Consider the following 24,728-nt stretch of genomic DNA (forward strand, 5'->3'; position numbering starts at 1 on the left):
TTTCTTCAACTTAATCTTCCAATTTGTCTATTGTGTTGGGTTTTCATTTGGAGAGTTTTTGGGGGGTGGGGATTGGGTTTTGTTTTGTTCTGGTTAGGTTTTTTTTTTTTGGTCTCATTTTAAATTTCTAGAGCTCTCTTCTCTGAATGTTTTTTTTCTTCAATATCCTATTTTTAGTTCATGGTTGCAGTATCTTATCTCTTTGAAAATACTATTTATATAGTGTAACATACATACAGGCATTCATATCTATATTTTCTTCTTCCTGAATATTCTGTGACCTGCAAGGTTTGTTTCTGTGTTTTCCCTGTATGTGTCCTTTGGTCTTCGTCTTTCATGTTTTAGGCTTTCCTCAGTTAGTTAGTTAGATCTTGGCAGTCTGCTCATTTTTTTTTTTAAATAAGGGATTTTTTTTAACATCTTTATTGGAGTATAATTGCTTTACAATGGTGTGTTAGTTTCTGCTGTATAACAAAGTGAATCAGCTATACATATACATACATCCCCATATCTCCTCCCTCTTGTGTCTCCCTCCCACCCTCCCTATCCCACCCCTCTAGGTGGTCACAAAGCACTGAGCTGATCTCCCTGTGCTATGCGGCTGCTTCCCACTAGATATCTGTTTTACATTTGGTAGTGTATATATGTTCATGCCACTCTCTCACTTTGTCCCAGCTTACCCTTCCCCCTCCCCGTGTCCTCAAGTCCATTCTCTATGTCTGCGTCTTTATTCCTGCCCCTAGGTTCTTCAGAACCATTTTTTTTTAAGATCCCATATATATGTGTTAAGTCTGCTCATTCTTAAGAGTGGAACACTGAAAAGCTGAGATTATAAACTGAGAGCAGGGTAAGGGGCTCTTCAACTGCTTCACCTGACCTAGCTGAGCTATTTATTCAGTTTCTTATCCAGTCTCTTTAGGACTTTCTTTCTGGCCTGGCAAGGAGTACTCTTCTATCTTACTGCTTGAAAGCAAAAAAACTTTGCTGCTAGAGCGTGCTCTTTTCTCCCGTTTTGCAGCTCCACACTCTTGCTTCTGTAATCCATTTGTGTTTGTCAAGACTCTCCAAGTTATCCTTTTTAATATTGTTCTCTTTTCTGTCCCCAGTTTGCCTCCTTTCCTCTCTTTAAAATCTGCTCAAAAAGCAAGACCTCCAGGAGTTTTCCTTTGATTAGTTCCTCAGCAAACCACCAGCTATTACATGCTTCTTTTACAGAGCAACTTATTTTTTAACTGTAATTTAATTATATGCGTTTGTGTTCTCTACATGTGTATTTGTTCCATGCACCAAAAACCTTGTCTTGTATGGTGCTGTGTACCCAATGGGTGCTAAATAAAGGCTCGCTACTGGCAACTGGAATTAATCTCAGTTAATTCTGCGTCCGTTTATGATAGACCTGTTTAGGTCAGACTTGGTGTGATACAGTTTTTAGAAAATAATGGATAAACCCTCAGAAGAACAATCATTTCTCCAGCTGAGTCCAGGAGCTTCGGCCACCTTTACTCCGACTATCAGTTAAGTGGGCGCAGGGTGGGGAGCTCCTGGCATGATTTTTTTTTTTTTAAAGCAATTCATATTCAGACTCAGATCTGGAGAAGTTGCGAGTTTCTGTTTGAGAACTGCATCTGCAAAGCCGAGGTGTCTCTTCCTGCTCGGGACTTTTCCCCGGGTAGGGGAAATCAATCATCATGATTTCGCCATAACGGACTTCCGGCCGCGCGGGCGCAGTGCGCAGCGCGCAGCCATGGAGCCGGCGGGACCTTCGGAGCCCAAGTCGAGCTGCGGCGCCAGCTGGTCCGAGGCCCGGGCGGCGCAGGACTTGGTCCCCCTCCCAACCGGTGAGTACTGCTCGTGGGGGGCGGGGGGGCGGTCAGGCGGGGAGGGCGGGGTCCGGCAGGGGCAGTCGGGGCCCAGGGCAGCTCCCTGGTCGCCGCCGCTTGGGGGCCCGCGAGCACGCCTCCTGAGACCGCGCTGAGGTCTTGGCTCAGCAGCCCCTCGGCCCCTGGGCGTCCACCGCCGGCGGCCTTGCGCCCAGACCGCTGACTAGGGCCTCTCGTAAGGGGCGGGTTTGCCTTCCGTTTACCGTTTACGGTTTACCGTTTACCATTTACCTCACCCACTGCTAATGGGACAGCCCATTGCTACAGTCCTACAACGCTAGGAATACAGCCAGCAAGGAAAACCGAAGGAAATGCCTGGGGGTTTACTCTCCCAGCGCGGTTCCACCTGCCCCTAAAACAATGCAGTCGGAGAAGTGCTCTGGGGAGGAAGGCTGGAGTGGGACCCCTCTTGAAGAGAGGTCAGCTAGGTTTCAGGAAGCAGTTTGAGAAGTTTCCACAGAGAATGTAACGTTTTGGAACCATCCCCTCCTTTCCATGTAGTAGTTCAAGTCTGTGGCCCTCCCCTTAAGCGAGGCAACAGCCTTCTGGCTGGGCTCCTTCCCTGCATTTCAACAGGTGTAGGGCGCTTACCCTGTGCAGGCTCAGCGCCAGGTGCCGGGGATGCAGAGACGAGTTAGGCAGACCCTGCCCTAGAGAGTCTAATAGGCAACTCGTGTGTGACCTGCTAAGAACCACAGAGTCACAAATGAGGGGCTCCTCCAACTCAGCCTGGTGTTCAAGGAACATCCTGTCTTAGTTTTAAAGAGAAAGAGTCACCCAGAGATACAAACGTAGAAAAGGTGGTCCAGAAAGAGGTGAAGACTCGACAAAAGGCACCAGCCACAAAACATCAGATGTGGCAACCACAAGCCAAGCAGTTGACTATTTCATTTAGCTAGTGTGTATACAGAATGCAAGACGAGGAGTTACTGGAGATGAGGTTCCATCCTGACCTTTTCCTCAAACTCCAGACTTGTATAACCAACTTCATTAATGCCAGGAACGATCTCAAACTGCATATGTCCCAAAGAAGACTCCTGTTTGCCTGCACACACCCACACACTCCAAACCAGCTCAGCCACTACCAGCCTTCCCCATTCCATTCACCTGGTTGCTCAGACCAAAACCCCAGTGCCACTCTTCATGCCTCTCTTTCCTCCTTACCTCCCAACTAATGCATTAGTCAGACCAGTCAGTTCTCTCTTCAGAATATATCTCAAGCCTGGCCTCTTCTCACCGCTTCCATCACTGCCATCCAAGCCACCATCATCTCAGGCTTGGACTTTTGGTCCCCTGGCTTCCACTCTAGCCTCTCATACAGACAAGCCTGCACAGTAGCTAAAATGATCTTTAAAAAACAAAAAGTAAGTGTGATTCTCCTACTCAAAGCCCTCCAATAGTCTCTCATTACTTTCAGAATAATCTTACTGTGGCTACAGTGTACCCCATGTCCTGATCTGATCCAGCCCCTACCCATCTTGATGACTCTGCTACCCCTCACTGCACTGTGAGTCCTCTAAGCCCCCACCATATTCACATATCTGCTCAAATGTACCCTCCACAGCCTTGCCTGCTCATCCTGTTTAGAAGAGCCCTCCCCCACCCTCATTAATCTCTACTTCCTTCCCCTGCACTGTTTTTCTTCATAGCACTTAACATCCTGAAATAATACTTGTTTGATGTCTCTGTACTACTAAAATGTAAGTTCCATGAGACTTGAAATTCACATCTTATTCCCTGCTTTATTTCTAGTGCCTAAAACTATACATAGTAGGATCTCATTAAGTATATGTTGAAGGAATGAATGGAGTTGTATGTAGCACTAAAGAGCTTGGCTTCTGATCTTTAGGTGATAGAGAAGGGTTTTTAGCAGGAGAGAAACATGGGCAAATGTACATTTTAGATAGATCACTCTGGCAGCAACGTGAAGAATGAAGTGGAGTTATGACAGGGAAAGCAGAAGGAGGGAAATGAGATTATCAGAATGAACCAGGTAGAAGACAGTGAAGGCAGGGCAGTCCACTTTACACGCTGTTGCCGGAACTCACTTTCAAGTGCACATGTGCGCACGCACATACGTACACACGTGCCTACACCCAGAGAGATCAGGTCATGGTACTTACAGTGTTAATTAGGACTTGTTGGCTACAAATAGTACAAAATCAACTTGATGTCATTTAAGCAAAAGGGATGTTTGTTACTGGAAAGCAGGGAGACCACACTCACAGACCCCAGGAACATGGATGCTATAGCATTTATCAGAAAGAGCCAGGAAATAGGGCCTGAGAAGCCATCATAAACTTTGACAGCACTCAGAATATCTGCTTTGCTCTCTTTCTTTGGTCCAGTTTTCCTGATAATGGGATAGAAGATGGCTACCCTCACAGCTTCTCAGTTTTTACATCTCCTTCAAGAAACCAGCCCAATCTGAACTAAAATCTTCTGAATTCTGTATATCTGGGAGATGGGCAGGTAGATCGTGTGGGACTGTCAGCTGTGCCTAGGGAAAGAGAGTCACATAGTGTAAACATGCCTGCTGGGGATTATCCCTGTGTATGATTGTGAGTCAGATGGATACCCTAAGGAAGTCCACTGAACATCCTATTCCCTGGCTGCCTGCCACCCCTCCCTTACAACACAGACATCCTTATTCCTCTTTTCACATTCTGAAGCTGTCCCCAGTAATGCATTCTGGCTATCCCAAATATACATCCTGCCAAACTTCTCCAAAAGTTATATCCAGTCACACCATCCAGAGACAATGTGATGAAGCCATTCATTTTCCAAGTCCATTACCAAGCCTCTAGGTAATATCTACTCCCCTTCTGTTTTGGTCAGTTCAGGTATGCAGTCACTGGACTCAGTAATAACGTCTACACATCTGATATACAGTGGCAGAACTAAAATAGTAAACTGCAATGAAAACTATTGATCAAAGGAGAAAAGAGGAAGGAATTTCCAAGCCAGCACCATAAATTGGTTGCCAGTCCAGAACATAGACCATACCCTATTGGAAGGGGATTGCAAATGGAAGTATAGGGTTAGTGAATCTCATTCTATCCATTTCACTCATTTCTTTAGTGGTGGAACATGTTCCTTGGCCATCCTATCTGACTACCCCAGATTCTATCCTCTGGGTGGATTGCCCTTGTCTGGTGAGCTTTAACCATCTCTTGGAAGAGAAGCATTGGGAAGACACCCCTGCAGAGGCTGTGGCCTTAACACTCCCTTCCCAGGTGGAGCTGAGCCTGGAGATTGCTGGCGAGCCTGCTGCTGTTAGTTTGAGTTAGTCATAGTTCATGTATTCTTGGCTTATAATTTTTCTTCGGCTTCATTCTATAGAACGTTTCCTGCTTACCAGTTTCATTTTTGAGAATTCTTGTTGAGTCAGTCTCTGTGAGTCCTTAGGCCTGCTAGACCCAGTAGAAAGACCTTGGGGAGACCTACATATCTTCGTTGTTCTTGGTCTCAACTACTGATGGAGACCAATGGACTCTTCCATAATATGGAATGTCCCAGCCCCCATGATACACCTGTCCCTCACTGTCTGAATCTATACAGTTCCTGAGTTCAGATAGTGAGGAATATCAAGTTATCCAAATGTATTTGGTCCATGAGTTTCAGATAATGTATAGCAAATGTTCAGATATGAGGGATGCCTGCCTGTGTAAAAGCCTAAAATGTTACTCTCCCAACTACAGAGAGTTCTGTGATCCCCCAGTCTAGAAGAATAAATAGCCAAGCTGTTTTAGGAAATTGTGATGAGGGGGTGTTTTAGCAGGAAGAAACTCTTAGGTGGAGCCTGTGTTTCCACCTTGGATTTCTGTCCATCAACACTGGAAACTCCAGATCAGAGGACAGCAATGTTGCCACCACCTCTGTGTTCCCGAGTGCTAAGACGCTGCAGACTTGGGAGTGTAGCTCAGACAGGCAGAGTCCCCACAGCAAGCACAGGGGACCACACTCAGGTATCAGCGGCCTGATAGCTCAGCCCGCTGCAGTTCACCTGTCTGCAGGTGCAGCTCTGAACAGGAAGGGGTGACACGGCAAAGATACCTAGCTCTTACACAAGGGGTGCTGCATAGCCTATCAAACATTGTCATATTTTTTTAATTTTTTATTAATTTTTTATTTTTTTTGCAGTATGCGGGCCTCTCACTGTTGTGGCCTCTGCCGTTGCGGAGCACAGGCTCCAGACGCGCAGGCTCAGTAGCCATGGCTCACGGGCCCAGCCACTCTGCGGCATGTGGGATCTTCCCGGACCGGGGCACGAACCCGTGTCCCCTGCATCGGCAGGCAGACTCTCAACCACTGTGCCACCAGGGAAGCCCCATTATCATATTTTTTTATTAGGGAATTTTAGCACTAGTAATTTAACTGCCTGAATCTTTTTTTTTAGCCTGTGCTTTACAAATTTTAATGTCCAGTTTGAGTGTTCTTTTAAATAAGAACACAGTATTTAATCGAAGTAGATTTTGGGTCCAAGGTGAATAAGATTTGGGGATTTTTTTTTCCCATTTTCATGCTAGGATGGAGGCTTTGTGTGGTCAGATATTAAAATATATTCTAAAACATTGAAAATTGTAAAGTGTTGTATTGGTGGGGGAAGTGACAGATCAGTGGAACAAATAGAAGTATGTAGAACAAATCTAAATATATGTAATAATTAAATATATGAAAAAAGATTTTAAATCAGTGGCTAGCCATTATGAAAATAAGTTAGATCTCCATCTCATACTTTACAATAAAATAAATTCCACGTTAATATTCTAATGTAAGAAATAAAATTCTAGAGGAAAAGAAGAGGTGTCTTCTAAGTTATGTTCCCCCTACCCCAGAGTGAGAAATGATAAAGGATTGATATAATTTCATCAAACAAAACCTTAAAACATTCTGTATATCAGAGAACATTATAAACAAAGTTAAAAGGCCACATGTTTGACTAACAAAGAGTTAGTATCTTGGATACACCACAAGCTCTTATAAATCAGTAAGGAAGTAGTGAATAAGCCAATAGAAAAATGGGCTAAGGACATCAGTGCCAGAGAAGAAATGCAAATGCCACCTTAAATTCATAATTAGAGATTATGATCCACTTCTCTCTGCACTTTGTGTTCTTTCTTTTGACATGGTCATCTAACCTTCTGTTCCAGCTGTACCTTTCTAGTATGTTTTTAAGTCAGATAGGTAGACACCCTCCCATTGTTTTTTGAAAGTGTTCTTTACTGCCCTTACCCATTTGTTCTTCCAAATAATATTTTTTTCAAGTTCTTTAAAATAACCTTCTTGGGATTTAAGTTGAAATGGCATTAAATCTAAAACTTATGTTGACTGAAGAAAAACACACAACCTAAAAATTGCGAGTTATGTTTTCTTTGGGGAGCTTACTGAAGACTATGGCCTGGGAGACAGCCTCTCAGCTCTGAGGAACTGATCGGAAGAGGTAAGGGATGAGCCAGGATATATAGGAGTTTTTGCTGAAAACAAACATGTAGTCAAACATCAAACAATTACGGCTAATAACAAAAAACAGACGTCTTAAGTTAATGATTTTAGTGCTTTTCTAAGTATGGGAAGATGCAAGAGTCTGGGCTTATTGAAATTATTCCTTAGAAATGCATCGTAACTGTCTAGGGCCAGCATCCTGTTTTTCTCCACCCTGAATTCCCCTCAGGACACACCATTGTTGGGGGGGGCGGGGTTTGCTGCAGTGGCTGATGGCTTGATGTCGGCAACATTTTTTTGTCCGCACTTATCTGAGATAGAGCTGACAGCATTATAATGTCCAGCCTGGGGCTCAAAAAATCCTTCCTGGCAGCCTTTCACCATCTGTTTCTCAAATTCTTTTCCAGCTTCCTTTGCATGAACTCTCCTCTTCAGCCTGGCTGGTTTTCTGTCTCCCAGTCAGACCTCTTGGTCTCTTACATATCTCTGCTTCTGTCTGCAACGTCCCTCCCACCCTGACCCCCCTTCCTCTCCATCTCAAGCTTCCTTGTACCAGCTCAAGGAAGTGTCCTTGACAGCACTCCATCCCACAAGGAGCACTTCCTCCTCTGTCCATAGCGTATATTGTATTTCCTACTCAGCAGTTACTTGTGCCACGTATTCTGTTATCTTATTTTCCAGAATACTATTTGGTCTCCTTGTTTATTTTGTAAGCTTCTTGCAGGCAACAGTTCTGTCTCATGTTTTTTTATATCCTCTGCTGTGCCCTTCCGTACAGTAGCCACTCTCCACATATGGTTCTTGAGCATTGAAAATGTGGCTCGTCCGGTTGAGAGGTACTGTAAGCACAAAATACACTGGGCTTCAAAGACTCAGTACAGAAGAATGAATTAATTGTTTCCTTAATTAAACGTTGAGAGGGTAGTATTTTGGATATGTTTAGTTGAATAAAGCTTATTAAAATTAACTTCACCCATTTCCTTTGACTGTTTTAAATGAGGCTCCTAGAAATTCTTCATCTGCACCTGTGGCTCACATTATGTTTCTGCGGACCGCGCTGGTCTAGAGCTCTTACCGCGGTGACTCTCATACAAGAGGTGCTCCCAACTCGGTGGTGGTTTGAGATGAATGAAAAGCAGTAGTTCTCCCATTTCATTTCATCTGAGGAGTTTTGTCTCAGTCTCCCCCCTTTTTCTTGGTTGATGTGGAGCAGGAGGACTACTAATTTGTAGCCCTACTAAGCACGACCCAAATCCAGGAAACAGACGTTAATTAAGGAAGAAACTCATCTGAATGTGAAAGAAATGCTAGCTCCAAAGTGAGGTCTTCTGACATTGTGAGATGCAAGATGTAATTTTAGAGAGACACCAAGAGACCTTACACTTTTAAGTAACAAAAAGGACTTTTAGGAAGCGCTTAAGCGGTTAACCTCATTTAAATTAAAACCTTTCGCCATTAAATGGTTAAATGAATTTTTGTTTCAAAACTAAAATTTGAAGATAAAATTGAAAGTGCTTTCTGCTACAGAAAACTAAATGAATAACAGGATGAGCATTGGAAAAGTCAAAGAAATGTTAAATGGATGCTTGTGGCCAATTAATAGCAAACTAATAGGTTAGAGAAGATTGCCTGTCACCAATGCATCCAGTGGATATTGGGAACAGCTGGCTTTTTCCCCTCTTGTCTCTTCCCTGTTCTTCCTAACTCTCCTTCTCTTAAGCTTCTTTCCTTTCTTTATTCCTCTCTTAAAAAAAAAAAAAACTGCTCCTGCCTTCATGTATCTTTCTCTCCTAATTTATTATAATGCTAGATTACAGCACATTTAAAGTATATTGCTCATTTACTTCTTTAATTCACCCCAAATTTATTTATTTATTTATTTATCCCAAATTTATTTTTGAATATAGTATGATATAGGGATCTAGATTATTTTTTACAGGTAGTTAATCAGAGCATTATTTCTTGAATACACCATTGTTTTCTTGTTGATTTATAATGTCAGTAATTATTATTGAGAGCTTACTATGGGCAAGGCAATGCTTTGAGAGCTTTGTATTTAAATTCCTGCTTATGTTTCTTAAGTAAAGGTTTTCCTCACGTTTAGACATTTTAAATGAAACATTTTTTTCTTTTCTTTCATTAAGCCATTAAAAAAATACAAAGTTGCTTTTCTACTTGGGTCCCAATTTTTTTTCTCCCTGGGAGTTGAGACTCTCATAAAACAAGTTCCCTGCCCTCTACTTTAAGATGGGTGGAGGAGTCGCAGACACCAAGAAATTCCACTTTTCCATTTCTCATCAGGGATGTTACTTTATAGGTGTCTTTCAGGTTGCAGAAAGGTTGCAAAAAAGGATATGCGCGCTTTGCCCCAAAGACCTCGAGTGTAGTGTCCTGTACTTTGCACAGTCAGAGAATATAGCTGCTCATGAAAACTGTTTGGTAAGTTACTTGAAAACACATGAGTCCTTTTAGGGAAGGACATACCCAAATAGATAAATGTACTCTGGATACAACAAAGAATAACACGTTGGCTGCCCATGGTTTGGGCTTTTTTTTTTTTTTTTTTTTAATGAAAGCTTCTTTATTTCTTTATTTATTTTTTGGCTGTGTTGGGTCTTCGTTTCTGTGCGAGGGCTTTCTCTAGTTGCGGCAAGCGGGGGCCACTCTTCATCGTGGTGCACGGGCCCCTCACTATCGCGGCCTCTCTTGTTGCGGAGCACAGGCTCCAGACGCGCAGGCTCAGTAGTTGTGGCTCAGGGGCCCAGTTGCCCCGCGGCATGTGGGATCCTCCCAGACCAGGGCTCGAACCCGTGTCCCCTGCATCGGCAGGCAGACTCTCAACCACTGTGCCACCAGGGCTTTTAAGTGGGGATTTGGGGAGCATATTTTTCCCTTTTTAAAGTTTCAGATCTTAACACCTTATGATTACTTTTAGTTTTATTTATAACTGATCAAACACACAAAGAATTATGGTGATGAAGTTCCTTTAAAAGATATTTTAATTATTCCAAATATAACATACCCATAGACACTTCACCCAGATTTATAAAGTCATGATAGTATATGATATTTGCCTCAGCTTGATTTTTTTTTTAAAGAAAAAAAAACATAGATAGTTAAGGACTCTCTCTTCTCTCTGTTCCCTTCTCTCCACCCCTCCCCAGAGGTAATTGCCATCATAAATTCAGTGTTTCTTATTATCTTGTGTTTTTAATTTTATGCTCCCACCACGTTTAAGTATTTATAAACAAATATATTGTTTTACATGTTCTTGGACTTTATAGAATTTCTATCAGATTCTGTGGATTATTGAGATATATCCATGTTGATAAATGTAGTTCTAATCTTTTATTCTAAATGTTATAGTATTCTATTTTATGACTATAATCACCATTAAAGTATTCTGTGAGCATTTATGGTTTTCCAGTTTTTTATGTGACTGACCAGCTATCATAAATATCCTTGTATAGGTCTCCTAATTCACGGGAGAATTTCTCTGGTTTAGGGCACTTAGAACTGCTGGACACAGGAAGGGAACATTTTGCACCTCACTAAATGTGCCAGATTGCTCTCCAAAGGGATCGTACCAAGTTTGACTTCCACTATTTCGGAGTTTGTTTCTCTTCTTCCTTGTCAACACTTGATTCTATGAGATTTATTTATTTCTTGGTATGGTAAAAGTATGTTTAATTTTGAAAGAAATTGCTGAACTGTCCTCCACTGTGGCTGTACCATTTTACATCCCACCTGCAATGAATGAGAGTTCATGTTGTTCGTATTTTTTTTAATTTTATTTTATTTATTTATTTTTATACAGCAGGTTCTTACTGGTTATCTATTTTATACATGTTAGTGTATATATGATGTTGTTCATATTTTAATTTGTAATTCCCTGATGACATATGATGACATGTGGTGTTGAGCATCTTTTCATATACTTATTTGCCATTTGTATATCTTCTTTGGTGTTGCCTGTCCAGATCTTTTGTCCAATTTTTAATTGGGTTGTTATTGTTTAATTGGGTTTATTGGGTTGTCTTATAATTAACTTTTAGGAGCTCTCTATACCTTGGATACAAGTCCTTTATCAGATATATTTTACCAATATTTTCTCCTAATCTGTGGCTTTTCTTTTCATTCTCTTTACAGTGCCTCCCTGGATCTATGGTTTGGTGTCTGTCATGATACTATGAGATTTTAATGTTTTCCTCTCTGATGGGTGTGAGATGGTCTCTCGTTGTTATTTGCATTTGCAGTTACTAGATTACTTAGTGAGCTTGCACCTCGTTTGCTGTGCTCCTGTGCAGTTCTTTTTTTCGATTCTGTGACTTGTGTTCATAGACTACACTTTATCTTTGAGATCTTAGTTTTGCTTATATGTATTTATTCACATGTAAATAAATTCTAATGCTTTATTATATATTTTTGCTTTTAATTTTATTTATGGTGCTTTCTGTCATACAGAAGCTTGTAATGTAATTAACATTCATCATTATTTTCCTTTATAATTTGTAGGATTTTTCCCCTAAGAAATTCTTTTCCGAACTAAGGTTCTATCTTTTTTCCAAAAAGTTTAAAAATTTTGCTTTTCTCATTTAGCTTCTTGATCCAACTGGAATTTATTTGGATTATAGTGTAAAGTAGGGACCTACTTTTAGTTTTTTTTTTTTATGAGATTAAGCACCTTCCCCAGCACTATTATTGAAAAATCTATCCTTTCCTCACTGATTTATAGTGATAATAATAACTGTTGTTATTATTTGGTGTTCACTATGTAAGGTAATGTTCTGGAAGCTTAACCTAGGAGCTCTGGGAGATTAACAGGATTAACTGTTAATCCTCACAACTACCCTAAGAGGTAGGTATTATAATTACGCCCAAACTAAAGGTGGAACAACTGAGGCACAGAGAAATTAAATGACTTGCTCAAGGTCACAGGGCTGTAAGTGACTGAGCCGGGACTCTCACCCAGCTATCTAGTTTCAAACCCTCATGCTAATCCGTTGCTCTAACAGTATTGTCATATGTGCACAGATCTCTTTCTGGCTCTCCATTCTCTTCTATTGGTCACTTGTGTATTCCTGAGCTGCTACAACACTCTTTTTTTTTTCTTTTAAACAAAACTTGCATTTTATTTAGGTTGAAATAAACGATACGAAATTGATTTTCTTCACCAAAAATAACAAGCAATATTTTCTGTATTATTCCTAGATAAACCACAAAACACTTATTTTTGTAGGTTTTCTAGGTTTTGCTTGTAAATCAAGATGAGGCAGTAGATAGAGTCATGGAAAAAGAAGAAAACAGACAAATCAGTTGTCAGTATCCATGGCCTCTGATCCTGTCTTGACCATGAAACAGAAGTGTTCAACATATACCTGCCAAAAAGCTTATGAAGATGTAGGCTCAGTAAAGGAATGTAAACAGCAACAACCAGATATGGAACAACAATGGCAGGCTCTTCCATTCAAACTTTAACTATAACTTGTTCCTTTAACTTCATTTGATAAAGACAAAATCTACACTGAAATCCTTGTTTGGCGAGCTCACATGTTTCCCTTACAGTCTGATAATTTTCTTAACTGTCCCTTACAGATTTTTAACAGCATACTTAAAACTCCTACTATTCAAAAGTCAGTCATGAGCTTCACTGTAATGTTTTATGAAATGTATTCCTTCCTCCCATACCTCCTCAAAATTTATTTCTTCAAAGAGCTGATAACTCAGTACCTGACAGTTGGATCCACAGTGATGTTATGTCTAAAATGACTTAATACAATTCCAAAGTGCCATTAGCAGAGATCACACAGAGTGTAACATGGTACTTTCAATGCTATCTTCTGGAAGAACAGTTAGGTCTCCAAAGCATGGGAGTTCAAACAGGCCATTTAAACAAGCAGATTATCAGTGACTAATGAGCTGGTACAACACTCTTAATTACTATGATTTTATGTTAAACCCTGGCTATTTTTTTGCACTTTGAATTTTGGGATCAGCTTGTCAGGTTTCACAGAAATTTCTATTGGAATTTTAACTGGAATTTCACTGAATTTATAGATGAATTTGGGATAAAATAGACACCCTCATAATATATTAGTCTTTCTATCCATTAACAGGGTATGTCTCTTCAACTATCCAGGTCTTTTATGAATTTCAAAAATGTCCAACAGTTTTTTTTCTATAGAGGTCTAGAACTTTGGGTTAGGCCTATTCATGGGTTTGTTTTTTGTTTTGTTAATACATTTTTAAAGTGAGCTATTATTGGTATACACAAACACTGTCAATTTTTATTTATTTTTTATCTCATCCAACAATCTTGCCAAACTCTCAAATCTAAAAGTCAGATTCACCTGGATATTTTATTTGGACGATCCTCATCTTTAAATAAAGATGACTTTTTTTCCTTTAAATTTTTGGGCCTCTTAATTTCTTTTTCTTATTTTACTGCATTTTTCTAGAACATTGTGTTATAGTGGTGATTAAAAGCATTTTAGTGAGCATTGTCTTTTTTCTTATATTACTGGGATGCTTCTAGGTTTTATCATTAAATTTGTGCATACTTTAGCTTTTTAATACTTTATTAAAATTAGGAAGTTTCCTTTTATTTCTAGCTTGCTACAAGTTAAAGTATTGAATATTATGAAATGCTTTTTTCTGCATCTGTTGTAATGATCTTCTGGCTTCTTTCCCTCTCTTTCTCTGGCCATGCACAATGCTAGATGCTTTATTATTATTTTTTTAATTTATTAATTTATTTATTTTTGGCTGTGGTGGGTCTTCGTTGCTGCGTTTGGGCTTTCTGTAGTTGCGGTGAGCAGGGGCTACTCTTCGTTGCGGTGCGCAGGCTTCTCATTGCGGTGGCTTCTCTTGTTGCAGAGCACGGGCTCTAGGCACATGGGCTTCAGTAGTTGTGGCTCTCGGGCTTAGTTGCTCTGCGGCATGTGGGATCTTCCCGGACCAGGGCTTGAACATGTGTCCCCTGCGTTGGCAGGCGGATTCTTAACCACTGCTCCACCAGGGAAGTCCGATGCTTTATTTTTTATATACACAATTTTTTAAAATCTCAAACTTACAGAAAAGTTGCACATACAGTACAAAGTACCTTTTTTGTTGGAACTGATGAAAGAAATATTCACATATTGAGATAGAGGGAAGTCATTCTGGCTTATACATGAGTTAACTTGAATTTTATGCTAACTAAAATAGCCTGTTTGTGGCCTATCAAGTAAACACTGTACATCTGCTTTAATTATTAGAGAAAAGGACACACTGACCAGAAGTAAAGAATGTCCATGTTAAAAATAAAGATTACATGCCCCTCCTCCTGGGATGCCAATGCTGGTACTCCTTTGATGATAAGACTCCCTTCCCAGGTTCCAAGGCCATACTGACTCCCTGTGTACATACTAGTCTGTTCTTTTTTTTTTTTTTTTAACCTTGAAGAAATGTAACCCTGACTCATTTAATGCTCTTTGTTCTGACAAGATATAAAACTGTGCTGGAAACAGTGCTTCTCCAGAGCAGTTTCTCAGAGTGGGCTTCCAGGGTGCTCAGTTTGGCTCAAATAAAACTCTTTTCTATTCTTTTTATAGACTGTTTATTGATTATTTTCATTTACAGAACCATTTGAAATTAATTTGAGACATGATGCATTATCTTTCCTGAATAATCCATTATGTATTTTATACAAAGGACATTCACATAATCACACTGTAACCATCAAAATCAGGAATTTAACATTAATATATTACTACGATCTAATCCTCAAACCACCCAGGTTTCAGGTTCAAGTGTCCTAATAACTTTATAACAAAAGATTCCGATTCACAGGTTACATTTGGTTTTCATGTCTCAAATTTTCTCCTTTTAATCTGTTAGTAATAAATTATGTGCTTGTTTATTTTTTGCTGTTAAACCATTCGGAGATTAACACTATTTGATTGTGATGTTTTATTCTAATATACTGTTAATGTTAATTTGCTATTTTTAGTTAACCTTGTCAGTATAATTTACATTTAAAAAGCACCCATTTTGGGCTTCGCTGGTGGCGCAGTGGTTGAGAGTCCGCCTGCCCATGCAGGGGACACGGGTTCGTGCCCCGGTCCAGGAAGATCCCACATGCTGCGGAGCGGCTGGCCCCGTGAGCCATGGCCGCGGAGCCTGCGCATCTGGAGCCTGTGCTCTGCAACGGAAGAGGCCACGACAGTGAGAGGCCCGCGTACCGCAAAAAAAAAAAAAAAAAAAGCACCCATTTTAAGTGTACAGTTCAGAGAGTATTAAGACATGTATCTACCAACGTAACCACCACCACCATCAAGATGTAGAACATTTCCATTGCCCCAGAAGGTTCCCTCATGCCTCCTTGCAGCCACTTCCTCCCCACCCCAGCTTCTATAGCTTGAGCCTGTCTTTCTCTTCTCACATGAAAGGAATCCTACAGTATGTATTCTGTGTGTCTGGCTTCTTTTGCTCATTACAGTATTTGGAGATTCATCCATGTTGTTTCTTGTATGTGTATTTTGTTCCTTTTTGTTTCTGCACAGTATTTCCTTGTATGGCTCTATCACAATTTGTTTATCCACTTGCCTGTTGATAGACATATTATTAATTCCAGTTTGAAGATACTAGGATAAATCTGTGAAGATCTGAATATGTGTCTTCATGTAGACATACACTTTTTTTGTATTATAGTCACTAGTTAATTTTTTTAGATTCCACATATAAGGGATAACATGCAGTATCTGTCTTTCTCTGTCTGACTTATTTCACCAAGCATAATCCCCTCCACATCCATCCATGTTGCAAATTGCAAACTTTCATTCTTTTTTATGGCTGAATAGTATTCCCTTGTATGTATGTGTATGTGTGTGTATATATACATACATATATACACACTACATTTTCTTTATCCATTCATCTGTTGATGAACACTTAGGTTGCTTCCATACCTTGGCTATTGTAAATAATGCTGCTATGAACACTGAGGTGCATATGTCTTTTCGAATTCGTGTTTTCATTTTCTTTGGATATATACCCAGCAGTGGAATCACTGGATCACATGGTAGCTCTATTTTTATTTTTTTGAGGAACCTCCATACTGTTCTCCACAGTGGCTGCACCAGTTTACGTTCCCAGCATCAGTGCAGGAGGGTTCCCTTCTCTCCACACACTCAACAACATTTGTTTGTGGTCTTTTTGATGATGGCCATTCTGACAGGTGTGAGGTGATATCTCTTTATGGTTTTCATTTGCATTTCTCTGATGATTAGTGATGTTGGGCATCTTTTCATGTGCCTGTTGGCCATCTTATGTCTTCTTTGGAAAAATGTCCATTCAGGTCTTCTGCCCATTTTTTAATCAGGTTGATGTTGAGTTTTATGAGCTGTTTGTATATTTTGGATATTAACCCCTTACCGGTCATATCCTTTGCAAATATTTTCTCCCATTCAGTAGGTTGTCTTTTTGTTTTGTCAGTGGTTTGTTGATGCAGAAGCTTTTAGGTTTAATTAGGTCCCAGTTGTTTATTTTTGCTTATGTTTTCCTTGCCTTTGGAGATAAATCCAAAAAAAAAATTGCTACAATTTATGTCAGTGTTCTGCCTGTGTTTTCTTCTAGGAGTTTTATGGTGTCCTGTCTTACACTTAGGTCTTCAATCCATTTTGAGTTTATTTTTGTATATGATGTGAGAAGATGTTCTAATTTCATTTTTTTAACATGTAGCTCTCCAGTTTTCCCAGCACTACTTATTGAAGAGACTGTCTTTTCTCCATTGTATACTGTTGCCTTCTTTAAATGTGGACAATAATGCTTTTATTTCTTGAGTGAATACCTACAAGAGGAATGCTGGGTCATAAAGTAAGTGTATGTTTAACTTTAAAGGTAATTGCATCATTTTACACTTCTACAACAATGTGTAAGAGTTCCATTTGCTCCACACCCTCATTGACACTTGGTATTTTCAGTCTTTTAAATTCTAACCAGTCTAGTGAGTGTGTATTGGTATCTCATTGTGGTTTTGTCTGAGGGTTAATGATTTTGAGCATCTTTTGACGTGCTTATTCACCATTTGTAACTCTCCTTCTCTGAAGAGTCTGTCCAGGTTTTTTGCCCATTTTTAACTGAATTATTTGTCTTACTGAGTGGCAAGAGTTTTTCCTGTATTCTCAATATAATTTTTTTGTCAGATATATGAATTGTGAATATTTTCTCCCAATTTCTGGCTTGCCTTTTTGTTTTCTTAGCAATGTCTTTCAAAGAGCAAAAAGTTTTAATTTTGGTGAATTCCAACTTAATAACTTTTTCTTTATAGTTTCTGCTTTTTATAAGAAATCTTTGCCTGTGCCAGTGTCAAAAATTTTTTATCTTATGTTTTTCATGCCCTTTATTATTTAAGTGTATGTGTAATGTTGATCTTTCATTCAGAGGTAGTTTGGATTCTTTTGGTTTCAAGAAACTTTAAAGCTCGAGCCAACCTAAATATAAAAGGGGCTTTGCAATAAGTTGCAGGGGCATTTTTTGGCTCCTGAAGGCAGGCACACAGGTGGGTACAAGAAACAGGAGCTGGGAAGCCATCAGGAACCCAGGATGTCCTCTCTAGCCCTCGTTTTTGTTTTCCTCTCTTTGTTGACTGACTTGCTCTGACCATGTGGCTCAGAGCCTGTTTTAGTCCCCTAGGATAGGGACTTTGACTGGCCCAGCTTGGGGTCAGGGCCCCGACCAGGTCCAGTTAGCCGCTGGGGGTCAGGGCTATGCAGTATAAAACATGTCTGGGGATCAGGACAACTCCCAAAGAAAAGCAGGGTGACTTGGGATCTGCTTACACATGCCAAAAGGTGGTCACTGTTCTACACCCAACCCATCTTCCACTCCTGGTGAGTACTTTTTGGTACCATTTTCTGACTTGCAGCTTTCAACATTACTTTGTGCATACTCTGGGTTTTTTCTTTTCCCAATCTGCAGCTGTATTCCTCAGCACTTGTGGAATGTGAGGATCATGATTCGTCTAATAATGATAGAAATTTTGATGTGGAATCAGTAAAGAAAGAAATCAAGAGAGGAAGGAAGTTGGTAAGTATAAATGATTTTATTACTCAGATGAACAGACCCTTGGTGATGCTTTCAAAAGAAAGTCTATTTGATTGATAAACCAGGGGACAGAGATGCAACGTGGAGAGCTGAAAGAAGTAGGACCTATATTGGAAACTTAGATTCAATTGAATATTTTAATATTTTAAAATAAACCACAATATGCTTCATCGGCAAAGTAGATATGAGTTAGAATGCTTTGGCTATAAGTAGAAGGAACAAACTGGCTTAAAAAAAAAAAAAAAAGGATGCTTATTTTCTTAACTTAGCCAGAGGAAAAACTGGCTTCAGGGTTGGTTGATTCAGTGGCTCAATGATGTCATCAAGGGTTCATCATCCTTTCCGCTCTCCTGTCCACAACATCAGCTGGTCCCTTTGTGATCATAGGGTGGCCACAGGCAGCAGCTGAAGCATCAGGCTTTCTTGCTCCTATCACAAGAGAGTTCATCCCCAAGCATGGATTAAGAGCCCTTCTGAAAGTTTAATTAGGCCACACCCCTCTTTCTGCACCAATTGCTAGAGGCAACCATAACTAATGAGGATCTACCCTCAGAGCTGGGGTCAGCTCCCCCTGGGAAGGAAGAATGTTGAGTAGTTGCTCTACTGGATCTGCTGTAGTAGACTCCCTCCGTGACAGGCCCTTCGCAGCTTAATCAGCGGTACAGCAAGCGTGAGCACTAACACCCTAACCACCACCACAATCCACAGTCAGGTTAGTGACCTGGAACAAACGTTTTTTTAGTCCTTGCAAGATGTCAGCATATACATGGGCAATTTCCACATCGCCTGATGTGCTTTGAGAAACGTCAGCACGGGCCGCTCAGTGAGCAGGCAGATCAGCACAGTTGGGGCTCAGGAAGCCTTCCTAGTTGGGAATGTCGGGGGGAATGAGGATGGGGAAGGGGGAAATTCAGAGAGAGGGAACAGGGTGTGCAAAAGTGTGGAAGGCAAGAAAGAAGATGTGGCACATTCATGAAACCATAAGCATAGGACTGTCCCTGGCATTCTCTTCACTGACCTCATGGAATTCCATAGGATGTACTGGAAGGCATGAAGCCATTCCCTGCCCTTAGATAATGAGTTGACACTGTTTTTCACTGTAATAGCGAATGCTGCAGAAAACACCTTTGTGCATTATCCTCGTGTGCTGGTTTGATTGGTGCTCTACAGCACATTCCTAGAAGTGGAACAGCTGAGTGAAAGAGAATTCCCTTTAACATCTTTGAAACATGCTGACAAACTATCCCCCAGATAGTTGGGGGGATAGTTTATGCTTCTGTACGTAGTGGATGAAAGAGCACTTCTCCCAGCCCTTAACGAAAATGAACATCTCAAACCTCGTTAATTTTTGCCAGTCTCAAAAAGTTTTACCTTGCATTTCCCTGATCACTGGAGAGGTTGAACATTACCCCTCTTTAGTCATCATCCCAATCCTCCTGGCTCACCCAGCTCCAGCAGTTCTTCAGTGATCCCTGGCCATGGTCCAGCACAGCAGTCACTCCCTTGCAAACCCCCTGGACACCCTCCTTACTCACTGAGCAAAGCCCCAGCCTGGGGAAGTGTGTCTGTCTGATGTCTGCAGGAGCTGAGTAGCGCTGGCAGTTGAGCAGTTAACCGGAGAAAAACCCACAGATGTTTTGACTGATCTTAGATTCATGGCCATAAACCTCAAACAGACAATCAGCACTTCATCCTCCACCTTCCACATTTACTCTTTCATATCCTATCATCTCTCTTTAAAACCTTGCTCCACCCCAACTTCTCCTTGCCAAGTTGATGACTATCCCTGATTTTTTTTTTTTTTTTGGATAAACTTTTTTAGAGCAGTTTTAGGTTCACAGGAAAACTGAGGGGATGGTACAGAGAGTTCCTGTATTTCCCTTGCCCCTACACGTTCACAGTCTCCCCTTTATCAATACCCTCCACTAGAGGGGACATTTGTTACAACTGATGAACCACATTGACACATCAGAAACACCCAAAGGCCATAGTTTACATTAGGGTTCACTCCTGGTGTTGTATATTTCTTTGCCAGATTCTTACCGAGAAAATGGAAGCGACTAGACAGGAACCCCTACTGTCCAAACCACTGCCCACCAGCCTGTCCCCAGACTCTCAGAGCTCCGTCCTGTCAAAGCCAACCCTGCACATGGGCTTTGGAGCCGTCCTCCTTCCCTCCTTAAGGACTAGGTTCTTGCATTTTCCTCTACCCCTCACATCAGTATCCCTTCTTTCTAATTGATTACTCTTGTCAGCATATAAACATGATCAACTGTTCATGTCATCTTTAAAAAAAAAAAAAAACTCTCCCTTATACACAAAGAGCTGGTCACTTACAGTGTCACTTGTCTGACCTTAGTGGACCTGTCAGCAGTATCATCACACAGTGGTCCCTGCCCTGCATCTTCAAGCAGTTCCTTCTTTTGACTTCCTGGACATACACTGCTAGGATGTCTTTTACCTTTCTGGCTGCTGCTTCTCAGGTGCCTTGGCTGCTTTTCCTCCTCTGCTCAACCTCTACAGTTTGGAGTGCCCAAGGCTCTTTCCTGGGCTCCTTCCTCAATCTGAACATCCTTCCTACATGACCTCATCCAGTTCCCATGGCTTCAATACCATTCTTATGCCAGGACTCTCTATCTCCAGCCCTGATGACCAACCTGACATACCTACCTGGATAGGTAATAGCCTCTCATGTTAAACTGGCCGGAAAAGAATAGTTCCATCCCCTACACACTCATACACACACGATCCATCCAAACCTGCTCACTCCTCAGTAAACGGCACACCATTTGTCCGCCATCATCCCCTCCTCAACCCCAGCCCAGCATCGGGTCCGTCAGCATCACCCTACGGACCTTGCATCCTCTTCTCCCTCACTGCCACTCATCCACTGTGGTGAAGTGTGACCTCACTCTCTCAGACTGTTGTTGAACACTACAGATACTTGTCCTTCTTTCTCTCTGGCCTATCCCTCCCCAGCCCATTCTCCACACGGCCGCCAGAACAGTATCTTTAAACTATGAATTGGTTTATGCTCCTCTTGCACAAAGGTAAAACCCGACCTCATCACTGTGGCTCGTAAGCCCTCCATGACCCAGTCCTCACTTACCCCTTGGATCTTCTCTGCTCCAACAACACTACCCATCCCTCTCACCCTTCCTGTGAGTTTGCCAGTGGGGAAGCTCATTCTTGCCATGAGCACATAAGGCCTTCTGCTTACGATGTCCTTTCCCCTGCTTTGGTGCAGACTAGCAGCTCTTATTATTATTAAAATCTAAGCTTCTATATCACCTCCTCAGAGAGGCCTTCTATATCACTGACCACCCAATCTGAAGTAGGGACCCAGAGACACGCTGTCACTTGGCCTTAATTCTCTACAAAGCGTGTATCGCTATGTTTTAAAGTTTGCTTTATTTGATCATTGTCTCCACTAGAAAGAAAGTTAACTTCATGCAGGCAGGTACCTTATCCACCACTGTTTTCCCCGTCCTGGAAGAGGGCCTGCCGCGTCACAGCTACTCTGTAGTCTTTCAATGAGTCACCCTTTATTTGCTGTTTGTATTTCTTCTCTTCCCATTTTTCTATGGGCTATCAGAGTCTTACCCTTTATCTACTATGCAGCAAACAGTCTTTTCCTTTTTTTTAAATGGTATCTATCACCTTAAAAGTGGAGCTTAAATTTTTTATATAGTCAGATCTGTCAGGCTTTTTCTTTGTGGCTTCTGTGTCTCCTGCCTTGCTTAGAAAGCCTCAATACTGTCCTTTTTTTCTTTCTCTTATATTTTCTAATTTTTTGCAGCTTTTTAAAAATACTTTTTTTTTATATAGTTAAAGCTTTTATCCACGTGGAGTTTATTTGGGAATATATTGTGAGGTAGGGATCTAACTTTCTTTCTTTCCTATACATATAGTCAGATGGCCCCCCCAACATTAAATGATCATTCTTTGTGCTCTGACTTCAAATTCTGCCTTTTGCACAATATAATTTCTCACCCGCAATTAAATTTCCTTTATTTATATAGTTGCTTGTGCTGACCTTGGGATACTGTGTGAGCTGTCACCTCCTGTTTTGCTAGGTGGTTTCATTGTGCGCCCACGTCATTCAGCCAGAGCATAATATAAACCAGCTGTGGTCATGGCTCAGATTCCCCCAAACAGGTTTCTGTGGCCACGTACTCTCCTCCTAGCCATCTCTACGTCACCTTCCTATCAGACCAATAGACTGATATATAAAAGAAAGAGATCAAATGAATTGAGCTAAGAAAAAAACTTATTCCTCAGGGGCTTTTTTGTTTTTGTTTTTTTTACATTTTTGGCCTTTCTACATAGATGCCAAAGAGATTTCACTTCCTTTCTCTCACGTCTCCTCAGTAGTGCCTCTGTAAGACAGGCACTGTGATCCCCAGGGAGGAATTCGGGTCTAAGAGAGGGGAAGGGACTGGCTCTAGATCACACAGCTGTTGGTGGCACTGCCAGGAGCTGACCTTGGCCACAGGCTCAGTGTCCCCAACAGAACCTCTTGCCTAGAGCTGGACAGTGTTGGCAACGCTGCTTTTTAGAAATTTAGAAATGTTAAATTTTAACAAAGATTCTGAAAAATCAGGTGCTTACTCAGTAAAATCTGTTCTTCTGTAGAAATGCACATATTGTGGGAAAACAGGAGCCACCGTGGGATGTGATTTAAAATCCTGTCTCAAGAATTACCACTTTTTCTGTGCCAAGAGTGACCACGCAGTTCTACAAGCTGGTGTACCTAAAGGAACTTACAGGTATTTAATAAAACAGCTTTAAAGCCACGTTTGGGGGATTGGAATAAGGACAAGGAGATATTTTAAAGCTAATTTTATGCAAATGATTTCCAAGTAAGAATGTGGTTTGGGAGATGCCCACCTGGGAACCTAACTTCAAAGCACCTTCCCTAAGTGCCATAGGAGGAAAAGAAGCAGGGTTGGTTTTGTTTGGGGTTTTACTCTCCCTGCATCCTTTCTTTCCTCATAGAAAGCACTGGTTGGCATGGTAGCACAAGTAACCTAACAGGTGGCCACGAGGCTGGGAACCAGTTCACACTCACTCTTTTCTGTAAACAGGAAAGGAGCCTGACTTGTTAGTTCTAGGTCCATGCTTTACCCATCTTGTCTCCAAATGAATGTATTTTCCCATCACTGTCACCACCCTCTTAACTATAAATAGCCTCTAAAAATGATAAAGAAACTATGCAGCAAATACAGTTATCAGTCATTAAGTCCTTGAAGAAACTTAGACCTTGTTTGTGTTGCCTTTGGCTTTGAAATCTTGCTCCTTGTTTTTCAATAATTCTTTAATGTTAACTTTGATCCAGTAAGGCATATTTCAAGTCCAGAACAAGTATATTTGTTTTATCCAGGAAGAAACTTGATCTTCCTTCTGATGAAAGAAGTCAGTTCGGTTAAGTCATTATACAGTTTAGTCAGAAGAAATCAGTAACCCAGTTTTTAATTGATTCAGGTCATGTTCAGCGAACTCTTTTTTGTACGTAGATGCAGTCTAGAATATGTCATATAAAGGTGAAGGAAATAACAGTCAAAAGGTTAGGTTTGACCTTTTTAAAGTTATGAGATGGAATAAAACAGAGAATGATGGTCTAATGTTGACGAGCCAGGCAGACACTTCTCACTTCTTTGGGGCATATGAATAGATTCTGGTTGAACATACATTTTAAATTTCATTGAAACATATACATTTTTTTCAGGCATAGTATCTGAATAATAGGATTAGTGTTATGAGAGAATTATTTTTATTTTTTTATTTTTTTAATTGAAGTAGTTGATTTACAGTGTTGTATTAGTTTCAGGTGTACAGCAAAGTGATTCAGTTATACCCATATATATATATATTCTTTTCCTTTTATAGGTTATTACAAAATATTGGGTATAGTTCCCTGTGCTATACAGTAGGTCCTTGTTGGTTACCTATTTTACTGATATATATAGTAGTATGTATATGTTAATCCCAAACTCCGAATTTATCGCTCCCAGAGGATTATTTTTAATATGATTTTTGTAAGATCTGTTACATTCTTAAATGATACTTTAAAATTCTATATGGAGGGTAGATTTTTTCCCCCTGTGGGCATATATCCCCAATTTTATCAATGTGTTCCAGAACTATTTTATTTATCTTTTAACCACTTACTTTATGCCAGGAATACTTCAAAGTACTTTACAAATGTTATTTCATTTAATACTCATAATAGCCCAGTAAGGTAGGTAGTATTATCCCCATTTTAAAGATGAGGAAACTGAGGCCCTGATAGTAACTTGTACTCAGGCCACACATTTG

The 24,728-nt window shown here is 40.7% G+C and overlaps 1 long non-coding RNA gene across 1 annotated transcript; it reads left to right on the forward strand.

The window, feature by feature from the left end:
- The first annotated feature begins 1,814 nt into the window (after window positions 1-1,814).
- Window positions 1,815-23,064, forward strand: LOC307065241. The gene is made up of 3 exons (XR_013811328.1): window positions 1,815-1,838; window positions 18,285-18,392; window positions 23,046-23,064. It is a non-coding gene; the product is annotated as an uncharacterized lncRNA (long non-coding RNA).
- The last annotated feature ends 1,664 nt before the right edge of the window (window positions 23,065-24,728 follow it).

Source organism: Hyperoodon ampullatus, assembly GCF_949752795.1.
Source record: "Hyperoodon ampullatus genome assembly, chromosome: 16".
NCBI classification, from domain to species: domain Eukaryota; kingdom Metazoa; phylum Chordata; class Mammalia; order Artiodactyla; family Ziphiidae; genus Hyperoodon; species Hyperoodon ampullatus.